Raw genomic sequence first — 12109 nt, forward strand, 5'->3', positions numbered from 1 at the left:
CAGCACCCAACTCTCTGCTTTACTTTGGCTGGTTATAAAAAATAGGGGGGACTCCATGTAATTTTTAAAAATTATTTATTTAGATCCCAGCAACGACCTCAGCAATGTATCCAGGCATCTTCCTTATACTGTTATGCTGTTTCCATTCCATTCGAAAGCTTTTTCCATCAATTTCAGTGATTTTCTTGGCCTCCCACCAGCCCTCCTATTAGGGTCTTCTGTAAAAATGCTCGACTTTGCCATTGACTTCCTTTATACTCGGTACTCGAGTCGAGCCCTTCTGAGTGTCCGACCTGATCGATTCAAGTACCGAGCACTTGAGCATTTTAGTGCTTGCTCATCATATAGTTATAGTTTTCTGTACGGCACAGTGTCCTCATATATAATATACTTAGGTAAAGTTATAGTTATATGTGTTGAGGTATAGGTGATAATATATATATATATATATATAGCACTATATATGGTTACTATTGCACATTATCATATATGTAGTGATATAGTTATGTGTGATTATGGTGTATGCATAGTGTATCTATATATATAATTGCCTTATTCTGTCTGTCTGTCTGTCTTCCTCGAAAATCGACAGTGTCACCGTGACAGTGTCATAAAAGTGACAACTGTCGGATTGGCTGCTGGGCTCTGCCTGGCCCCGCCCCCCGCATGGATTAGCCGCTCTGGGCTCGGCCTGGCTCCGCCCCCCCACGGATTGGCTGCTCGCCTTGGCCTGGCCCCGCCCCCCGCATGGATTAACCGCTCACCCCGGACCTCCGCACGCATTGCCCGCTCCAGCGTACACCGGCTCCCGGTACACATGTGCAGGGAGCCGGCATACGCTGACGCCTCGCCTGCTCAGCCCCGCTCCAGTGTACACCGGCTCCCGGTACACATGTGCAGGGAGCCGGCATACGCTGACGCCCCACCCCCGGCGGACACGCTGGTAACCATGATACACATCGCGTAACTATAGGAAGCGGTTCCCTTAGTTATCCGATGTGTATCATGGTTACCAGCGTACACCGGCTCCCGGTACACATGTGCAGGGAGCCGGCATACGCTGACGCCTCGCCCGCTCAGCCCCGCCCCCGGCATACGTTGCCACGGTCGGACCGGCCCCCGGCAGCCCCAGCATGGGTGATGGAGCACGATGGGGGGTGTGCAGCATGGAGGATGGAGCATGATGGGGGGTGTGCAGCATGGAGGATGGAGCACGATGGGGGGTGCGCAGCATGGGAGATGTAGCACGATGGGGGGTGCGCAGCATGGTGGATGGAGCACGATGAGGGGTGCGCAGCATGGGGCATGGAGCACGATGGGGGGTGCGCAGCATGGAGGATGGAGCACAATGGGGGGTGTGCAGCATGGAGGATGGAGCACGATGGGGGTGCGCAGCATGGGGGATGGAGCATGATGGGGGGTGCGCAGCATGGGGGATGGAGTACAATAGGAGTTGCGCAGCATGGGGGATGGAGCACGATGGGGGGTGCGCAGCATGGGGGATGGAGCACGATGATGGGGTGTGCAGCATGGAGGATGGAGCACGATGGGGGGTGCACAGCATGGGGGATGGAGCATGATGGGGGTGCACAGCATGGGGGATGGAACACGATGGGAGGTGCGCAGCATGGGGGATGGAGCACGATGAGGGGTGCGCAGCATGGGGCATGGAGCACGATGGGGGGTGCGCAGCATGGAGGATGGAGCACAATGGGGGGTGTGCAGCATGGAGGATGGAGCACGATGGGGGGTGCACAGCATGGGGGATGGAGCATGATGGGGGTGCACAGCATGGGGGATGGAGCACGATGAGGGGTGCGCAGCATGGGGCATGGAGCACGATGGGGGGTGCGCAGCATGGAGGATGGAGCACAATGGGGGGTGTGCAGCATGGAGGATGGAGCACGATGGGGGGTGTGCAGCATGGGGGATGGAGCACGATGGGGGGTGCGCAGCATGTCGGATGGAGCACGATGTGGGTGCGCAGCATGGGGGATGGAGCACGATGGGGGATGGAGTACAATAGGAGTTGCGCAGCATGGGGGATGGAGCACGATGGGGGGTGCGCAGCATGGGGGATGGAGCACGATGAGGGGTGTGCAGCATGGAGGATGGAGCACGATGGGGGGTGCACAGCATGGGGGATGGAGCATGATGGGGGTGCACAGCATGGGGGATGGAACACGATGGGAGGTGCGAAGCATGGGAGATGGAGCACGATGAGGGGTGCGCAGCATGGGGGATGGAGCACGATGAGGGGTGCACACCTCCCCCCAAAACACACACACACACACACCGCCACACCCGCACAACACACCACACACACACTGGGAACCACAAACACCGCCCTACACAGACACCCACACACACACACAGACAACGCCACACACACACAACACCCAACACACAAACACCGCGGCATACATAAATATACGCACATACCGCGCAACACACACACTGCACAAAACATACCTCCCCCCAAAACACACACACGCACTCCACATCCACACAAACCGCGCAACACAGACAGCACCACACACACAGAATGCTGCAGACACACAGCGCTCCACAAACAACACAACGCAACACACATACAACACCGCTCTCACACACCCCCCCCCACCCAGACACCCAGAACATTTACAGCGCCCTACACAAACACTTGGTAACTACACACAACAACATCTATATATATATATAACAAAAATCATACATTAACTACACAATACGTAAATTCTAGAATACCCGATGCGTTGGAATTGGGCCACCTTCTAGTCTAATATAAAACCCATGGTGGTAGATGTATGGTGGCTCTATGTGTGGTCTACAGGACAGATAACTGTACATGATTGTTTTCTCTGTACAGATTTCATTCCGCCTCATGTTTGCACATGTCGGTGTCTTGTGTCTGCTCCACATGTGGAGACTGACTCCTACAGTTATAGCTAAGAAATGGACAATGTTTTTGGAGGATATGATTATTTCCCCTTTTTCTATGTGCATGTCCCCAGCATCAGGGTGAGGAACGGTCAATGATGGAGTTATGTAGAGACAGACAACAAAGATTTGGATCCTGCATGAGTTATGGACTCGAAGTGATGAAATGTCAGATATTTGGCTGTATTCCCGCCTGATCATTCATCTCTTATCTGCACATTTATTGTGTCTGCACAGCAAAATGAAATATTACTCCTGTCACCTTTGCACACTTGATGCTGACAGATAACAGTTTCAGACTGTTCGGATCGACTGTGTTCTTGAGATACCAACATTTGTAGTCATCATTTGAGGTCCCAGTTCACACCCATTGGAATAAGTGAATATTGTTTGATCTAACCGTATACACCCAATTTATGCCCATGTGTTCTCATAAGCCAGGGTCAAGTCTACTCAGAGCTGCATGGCGACTGCCAACATACAGAACCTCCACATTGACATATTACTTTGTATTACTGATTAAAAATAATATACATCAAAACCTCAGTTTCTTTATAGCCAATGTGTATATTGGTTTCCCTATCCCCTCTAGATGACCACTACTTGTCCAGTTTTGTCTGTTTGTCCCAAAGTGGTTTCACCTAACTTCTATGCAGCTCCAAAGACCACCTGCCTTTGATACATGACTCCTATAAAGTAAACTTGGTCAGAAGATCTAGTAACATGCTTGATGGGATTACCTGTTAATCACTGCAGTGGTCATAGGCCAATCGTAAACTTTAGGGATGATCGAATACCTCAAATATTCGGCTTCGCGAATATTTTCCGAATAGGTCACCGATATGCGAATATTCGATACGAAGCTCAAATAGTTCCGAATAGTTGTTATTCGGGTTTCTCATAGACTTACATTTTGCATCGAATATTCACGAATAGTTGAATAGCGGCGACCTATTCGGAAAATATTCGCAAAGCCAAATATTTGAGGTATTTGATCATCCCTAGTAGACTTCCTATTTGTTTGTTAGCTTCAACATTGGAAACATTGGCCACGTTGGGGTCTTTTTTTTATTGAAAGAGTACCTTTTATCAAATTTTATTGACTGTAAAGCAAAATAAAAGATGTTTCTTTTTTTATTTCACTTCTCTATTTTGGAGATATTAGGAACCAAAGTATTTAGCAGCTAATGAGTTATCTTTTGTTAAGTCCAAGTGTCACTAGGGACAGGTACTTTTCCTCCCTGTATGATGATGACCAATCAAAGCTAGGTAGAAACACACAGCTTCCTGGTCTAAAGGCCCAGTCACACACAACAAGATCGCTAACGAGTTCGCTAACGAGATCGTTGTTGCGTCACGTTTAAGTGACGCAGCAGCAATCTCGTTATGTGTGACACCTACCAGCGATCAGGCCCCTGCTGTGAGATCGCTAGTCGTTGCTGAATGGTTGGGACCATTTTCTTCAAAGGCGATGTCCTGCTGGGCAAGACACTTCACTGTGCTTGACGCCTACCAACGACCTCCTAACACAGTCCCAACACCTGCCGAGATCGTTATACAGGTCGCTGATCGTTACTGCGTCTTTGGTAGGATCTGACTGTATGACATCTAAACAGGGACCTCCCAGTGACTTACCGGCGATCCTTATCAGGTTGCATTGTTTTCGGGATCACTGGTAAGTTGTTAAATGTGACGGGGGGTGGGGTGGGGGGGGCTTAACTTCCTGCATCATTAGAAAACGCAGATTACTAACACCTTTCAGATAAGGTCCCTGTGGAGTGATGGGCGGGAGGTCTCAACGCTTAATTGATCGCAGGTCTTCTGTGGAGTCTTCAGAGTATAGGAGAGTATTTACTTTTATTTGATGCTGAAGGGGTTAAGGATTTTTTTCTCTTTCAGCTTGAGACTACTCTTAGCCTTAATCGCAGCTGCATCATCTTATCATCACTCCCTTCCGCTAGAGTTACCTATTTCTGGGTTCACACCATGCTGGTGATAGATCTTCTATACTGACCACTTTGAAGGAGCCTGTCTCTGTCGAAGCTGACGTGTTTCTTTCAGTTGCAGCTGTGAAGTTTCCTGCTGGAGAAGCTCAAGATTAATTTTTGCTGTGTCTTTCCCCACCTGTTTGTCTTACTTTCCTCATGTTGTGTTACTGAAGTAGCGAGGTTAGTATCCCACTGGCTTACACACTAGTCAGGGTTTATTCAGGGCCAGCAAGGGCCTAGGCACATGTTGAACCCATCAAAGGATGTTAGGGAGTGCAGGGATGAGACTCAAGTGAGTGTTAGGAAGTGACCCCGCTTCCCTCTCCCTAAAGGCAGGGCCTTCCTTTACATCTTCCCTGGTTTTCCCTTTGTGTTGTGCCACTCGCCAGGTGCCCTCTCGCACCAAGCGTGATAGCCTCACACCTGGAACCAAAGCATGTCCCAGTATATGAATACATCATTATAGAGATTAAATCCAGTCGTCTCAATTTCTTAAATGGGTAAAGTTTCAAATTGCTTATAAAACAAGCAACTTTGCAATTTACCTTTTATTAAAAAAATTCTAAGTTATTAATACTGGAGGGATTTTAAATTGTATAGTTTACTGATCATTTCCTCTGGCTGCCCCTGCAACCTATCAGTGGTTGCCAGTTTCCTAAGCAGAATTGCGCGGTTGCAAGCTGTTTAGTATGCAGCTTGCAAGCGCAGCTCTGAAGCTGATTGAATCCATCCCTCTTCAGTGTCCCTGAGCCCCTCTGAGTCTACAGAGGCAAAGCTACTGATAGCAGCACCAGAGAGCGCACATTCCCCCTGGATTCCACATAAAGAAAGTGTGACGCCCTGGACTATCCAGGTCGTCCCAGGTAGACACACAACAACACTACACACCCCTTCCAAGTTAGTTAACATCAGTCAAACTTAAAAGCCTTGTCACCACCCTCCAGGTTTGATGTCCACACCAGGGGGGGGGGGGGGCAGGCGGTTGGCTCCACCCACCGAGGAGTTCACAGGCCTGGAGAGGGAACCCAAGTAGTCTAGCTCAGGCTCTGGAAGTCAAGTTCAAGTGCACGGGCAGTCTTGTGTCCAGGCTGCCCAGAGACTACCAGGTGGCTGGGTCGTAGCCCAGTCGCCACTGGCAAGGAGGCAGATGGTAGTGGCCGCCTGCAGGAGACCGGGAAAATGACCGGTGGAACCGTAAGGGACCGGGACAGGGTAGTGGCCCGCCGGAACCGGGGAGCCAACTGGATACTGGAGCACCAGGCAGGGTACTCAGACCCCGAACTAGGCTAGAAGCCACGAACATAGTCAAATTAACTGATTGCGGTCTGGACCTCAGGGGTTCATTCCCACCTAAGTCCCGATTGAAGGCAACAGCCCAACCATTCCGGATAAGTGCCACCGCCAAGGGCAAGAGATCCAAAGGGCCAGTGTCTGCGGGCAAACGGGCTCCTATGACAGATACACGTCGGGGAGCGGACTACCGGTGTCTAGGCACAGGAGTCAAGATTCACACACAGAGTTGCAGGAGAAAGGCAGACACCACCAACCTAATCTGGGAAAAGCTGCAGCTGGCTGTGGGCCCCGTTTATCACTCCGTTTGGTTTACCAGTGACTCCAGTGTCTTGTGTCAGAGTGAGTACACCAGTGCCATCAGGCACCGCGCCGCACTGCACCGCAACACTATACCCGGCCCGCCGGACCCCGGGACCAACATCCCCTACCCACGGAGGGGTCAACACCTAGCTGTGCTACTACACCACTCCCAGGGGTCCCCACACCTTCACCGCAGCGGTGGTGTCTACAATCACCACAACCCGTGGGTGGCGTCACGAACTATCATTTCAAACCAAACACCCAAATCCTCGCGTGTAGCGCCAACTCCCTTGCAGAGCGATGTGACCCCCGGGTCCGTGAGAGGCTCGAGCCACCACCCGTAGTGCGAGCATGGATCCGAGCAGCTCGTCGGTCGCAGCCGAGCCCGTGGGGCGGTACAAAAGCCTCCGCAAAAATGAACATAGTGCCCAACAATGGAAAATTACATGTTTAGTCCTTTGAGATTAAAAGAAGTTACCTGCTCATACTTACTAACTGGGTCAGATTTTTAGAAAATATGGACCTGACTATCAAAGTACTCGCTTGTTGGTTTTGCACAGTTTCCATGAGTACAGCTGATATAATAATACCATATAACCCCAAAAGCAATACTGCTATATACAGTACGACATACCGCAATGTACTGCCATATAGGTTACACATAATACTGCAATGCAATTCCAAAATAATAGCACCATACAGCGCCAGTTACCAGGTGGTTTTACTGTTATTTCTATAGCATAATATAGAGATGTCAATTAATAAGAAAACACCAGATTCGCCGGGTACTTTAGCAGTTTGTGGCTGTATTTTGGGTTCAAGGACACAGATCAGACATGATGAGCAGGGGAAGTGCAGGAAATATGATCTGTTTAATTAAAGCGATGCAATGTGCCGTACACATATACAACCCTGTACATAAAATATTACTGCTGCTACCACGCGCTTCGCTTTCTGCACTGGGAAACCTTGTGCGATCTGACCGGCTGACATGTTAATGTTCACAAACCAAGAGGGACAAATGTAATTGAGGGACTGTCACGCTGGCCGGCGTCTACATGATAACTGCTCTTCTTACATTACGTCTTGCCATCATGGGGCAGGACGTGGAAGAAACTGAACTGTGCGAAGACAGCAACTAAAATACAGAAGAAAGTGAGAGAAGAACAAAGCATTACTCCCGAGGACAGATCTCGTAACCAGGGAATATTTATACTATCACAGGCACTGTTCACACTTGGACCTTTACAGCTTTTTTTCTACAGCAAAAACCAAAGTATTGGCAGGAAAAACACAGTGCATAAAATACTCACATTTTACCACCGTTTTTGTGCATTTTTTATGCCTTTTTTCCTTGCATTTTTCCCCATTTATTTGGTGCAAAATTGCTTAAAGAATTGACATGCTGCAGATTAAAAACTTAAACATAAGGGAGAAAAAAACAAGCCTGTTCATAAGGATATTGAAATCTTATTAAATTTCCTGGTTCTGAAAAACGCTGCATATTTGCTACAAAGATAAAAACTGTGCAAAAACGCCACTTGTGAATATACCCATATACATGATTATAAAATGGAGGAATGTTTCCATTATTTCCTCCATATTCGGTTTGTTATCAAGTTGTTATTTGCAGCTTAAGTGGCAGAATTGTTAAGCAGCTGTATGTCAGTTTTCTATTGGAATAAAAAGAAGAAAGCCAGCACTAAATGTGCACTACTGCACTAAAAATTCCAAACTGTTCTTATTATTAAAATTTGAGATTTTTGGCAAAAAATTGCAATTTCTTGAGCCACCCTGCCACGTCACGGCAAATCTCATTGGCGCAGTTCTACACTAAAATATTTTTATATAAAATGTGCCATACGGCCTCACATATGAAAAAGTAGAACTGTTCTTAGCAGCACTTACTTGGTGTTTTTCAATCCCGTACCCATGACTGTATGGAAATGTATATGGATGAATGGCGGTATACCCTCATAAGCACAGAAAAGACACAGTGGTCATTCAGAGTTCATTCATTTCATTACCTATCGAATTATTAATTTTTGGGAAGGATTGGTGGCATCATAATTAAAAATATGTAGACTTGACTGTTTCAGATGTTCGTGATCATTGGTCTGATGGTAGATTACAATACACAGACTGATCGGGCGTCTCCTATGTCCCAACACAAGTGTGACAGATTCATATATTTCTATAAGGCTGTCACACTCGGATAGGGAAACGCATTACGATCCAATAGTCACAAACATCTGACACAGCCTTTTTATTTGGGCTACATTGCGACTTTTGGCAGCGCTACTGATTAACTATTAAGTGGCAGCTGCAGTCCACCCAATTGCATACAACTCAATGTATGTAAAGTGTCCACAGGTTACATCTTGTATTGGAAAGGATTTACTTTCATTTGATGCTGAAAGGGTTAAAGACTCTTTCCTTTTTGGCTGAGATTACTCATAGCCTTAAACACAGCTGCTGCATCTTGTCATCACGTCCTTCTGCTTAATTTACCCACTCCTGGTTTTATTCCATGCCGGTGATAGATCTTGTATACTGACCACTTTGAAGGAGCAGTGAAGTTTCCTGCTGAGGAAACCAAGGAGTGTTTCAGACAGGATGAATGCTGAAACTAGTCTCAGACTAATCTCCCGTTTTGTCACTGCTACTCTGGCTGGATTTTTAATATTTTTCTAATAAAGACTATATGATTTTACTTACATCTTCTGGTCATTGGGGAACACCGCTGGATTTGCCTCTGCCTTTTTCTACTTTAAGGAGTGTTTTTGTTGTGTCTTTCCCCACCTATTTGTCTTACCTTCCTTGTGTTGTTTTATTGTAGTATTGAGACTAGTGTCTTGCTTATCTACTCACTAGTCAGTGCAAGTTCATGGTCAGCAAGGGCCCAGTCACATGATGGTGCACAGGGTGAAGGACCCTTGTACTATATACCTGAAATAGTACCAGAAGTCTAATTTAAAGGGTTTGTCTGCTTTCACCAAAACCTTTGCATATAGGCTCAGTTAGGTTTCAAGTTTGGTGACATCCTTTTAATCTGGAATCTGACCTTATACCTGCAGCACTTAACTTGTCTATTGTGTAACAGGTTTGACCATAAGGATCTCTTGTGATGAAATCCAAAAGAAATTTGGGAATCTATAGCAAATTCTTAAACTAGTTGTCCACTTTATCTTTATTGTAACAGATGTGTTGGGGACATGATTTTGTGACACCGGTATATAAGTATTACATTTTCTCTTCCTCCACATGTGACCAGGTTGCTTCTGCCAGTATACGATCATTGCTGGCCAAATATTTCCCAGAAGAAACAGTTAATATGCACAGGAATATAGTCTGATCATACCACATCTCCTGGTAATAGGAGGAAGCAAATGAATATACAGACATTACAGCATGGGGTCGCAGCTGATTATTTCTGTGAGGTAAAACAAGTTTAAAAACAGGAAGGGTCATGTTTTACCTCACAAAAAGAAACAGCTGTGATCCCATTCTTTCCTGTCTGTTTACTCCTCTGCATCCTACACTGCCCAGAAGATGTGGTATGATCACACCATGTTTACACATGGTCAGAAACAGCCATAAGACAAACAGCCATAAGGCCCCCTTCACACGTCCGTGAAACACGTGCGTGTTTGGTCCGTTTCCGTATATGCCGGAGACACGGCCAAACGTGCACCAATGTTAATCTATGATTGTGGTCACACGTCCGTTATTTCATTATGTCCGTGTGTGCGTGTCCGTGATCCGTATGTATGTGCGTTTTGCACGGATGCATGTCCGTTATCTGCACGGAGCACGCACACGTGGACACAATGAAAGTCTATGGGTATGTGCACACACGTTAGTAAACACGTATGCATCTACCTATAGTCCGTGTCCGTTTGGTGTTTTTATTTCTAGTGATGTCGGCTATTCTTTCTATTTCTGTGTATGTCGGTCAATCTCCCTGAGTCCGTCGGTCGGTCTCTCTGTCTCTCTGTCGGTCTCTCTGTCTGTCTGTCCCTCTCTCACAGTCTGTCGGTCAGTTTCCCCCCCTCTCTCATACTTACCGTTCCCCGATCTCCGGCGCAGCGCTGCACGGCATTCACACTGCTGCGGCGGCTTTTACTATTTTGAAAAAGCCGGCCGCTCATTAAACAATCTCCTATTCCCTGCTTTCCCCGCCCACCGGCGCCTATGATTGGTTGCAGTGAGACACGCCCCCACGCTGAGTGACAGGTGTCACACTGCACCCAATCACAGCAGCCGGTGGGCGTGTCTATACTGTGCAGTAAAATAAATAAATAAATAATTAAAAAAAACCGGCGTGCGGCCCCCCCCAATTTTAATGCCAGCCAGATAAAGCCATACGGCTGAAGGCTGGTATTCTCAGGATGGGGAGCTCCACGTTATGGGGAGCCCCCCACCCTAACAATATCAGTCAGCAGCCGCCCAGAATTGCCGCATACATTATATGCGACAGTTCTGGGGCTGTACCCGGCTCTTCCCGATTTGCCCTGGTGCGTTGGCAAATCGGGGTAATAAGGAGTTATTGGCAGCCCATAGCTGCCAATAAGTCCTAGATTAATCATGTCAGGCGTCTATGAGACACCCTCCATGATTAATCTGCAAGTGACAGTAAATAAACACACACACCAGAAAAAAATCCTTTATTAGAAATAAAAACACACACATATACCCTGGTTCACCAGTTTAATCAGCCCGAAAAAGCCCTCCATGTCCGGCGTACTCCAGGATGCTCCAGCGTCGCATCCAGCGCTGCTGCATGGAGGTGACAGGAGCTGCAGAAGACACCGCCGCTCCGGTCACCTCCACGCAGCTAATGAAGACAGCCGGCGATCAGCTGAGCTGTCACTGAGGTTACCCGCTGTCACTGCTGGATCCAGCGGTGGATCCAGCGGTGGCCGCGGGTAACCTCAGTGACAGCTCAGCTGATCGCGCTACTCACCTCAGTTGCTGCGTGGAGGTGATAGGAGCGGCGGTGAGTAGCGCGATCAGCTGAGCTGTCACTGAGGTTACCCGCGGCCACCGCTGGATCCACCGCTGGATCCAGCAGTGACAGCGGGTAACCTCAGTGACAGCTCAGCTGATCGCCGGCTGTCTTCATTAGCTGCGTGGAGGTGACCGGAGCGGCGGTGTCTGCTGCAGCTCCTGTCACCTCCATGCAGCAGCGCTGGAAGCGACGCTGGAGGACTGTGGAGTACGCCGGACATGGAGGGCTTTTTGGGGCTGATTAAAGTGGTGAACCAGGGTATATGTGTGTGTTTTTTATTTCTAATAAAGGATTTTTTCTGGTGTGTGTGTGTTTATTTACTGTAATTTACAGATTAATCATGGAGGGTGTCTCATAGACGCCTGACATGATTAATCTAGTACTTATTGGCAGCTATGGGCTGCCAATAACTCCTTATTACCCCGATTTGCCAAAGCACCAGGGCAAATCGGGAAGAGCCGGGTACAGCCCCAGAACTGTCGCATATAATGTATGCGGCAATTCTGGGCGGCTGCTGACTGATATTGTTAGGGTGGGGGGCTCCCCATAACGTGGAGCTCCCCATCCTGAGAATACCAGC

Source organism: Anomaloglossus baeobatrachus, chromosome 5 (assembly GCF_048569485.1).
Source record: "Anomaloglossus baeobatrachus isolate aAnoBae1 chromosome 5, aAnoBae1.hap1, whole genome shotgun sequence".
NCBI classification, from domain to species: Eukaryota; Metazoa; Chordata; class Amphibia; order Anura; family Aromobatidae; genus Anomaloglossus; species Anomaloglossus baeobatrachus.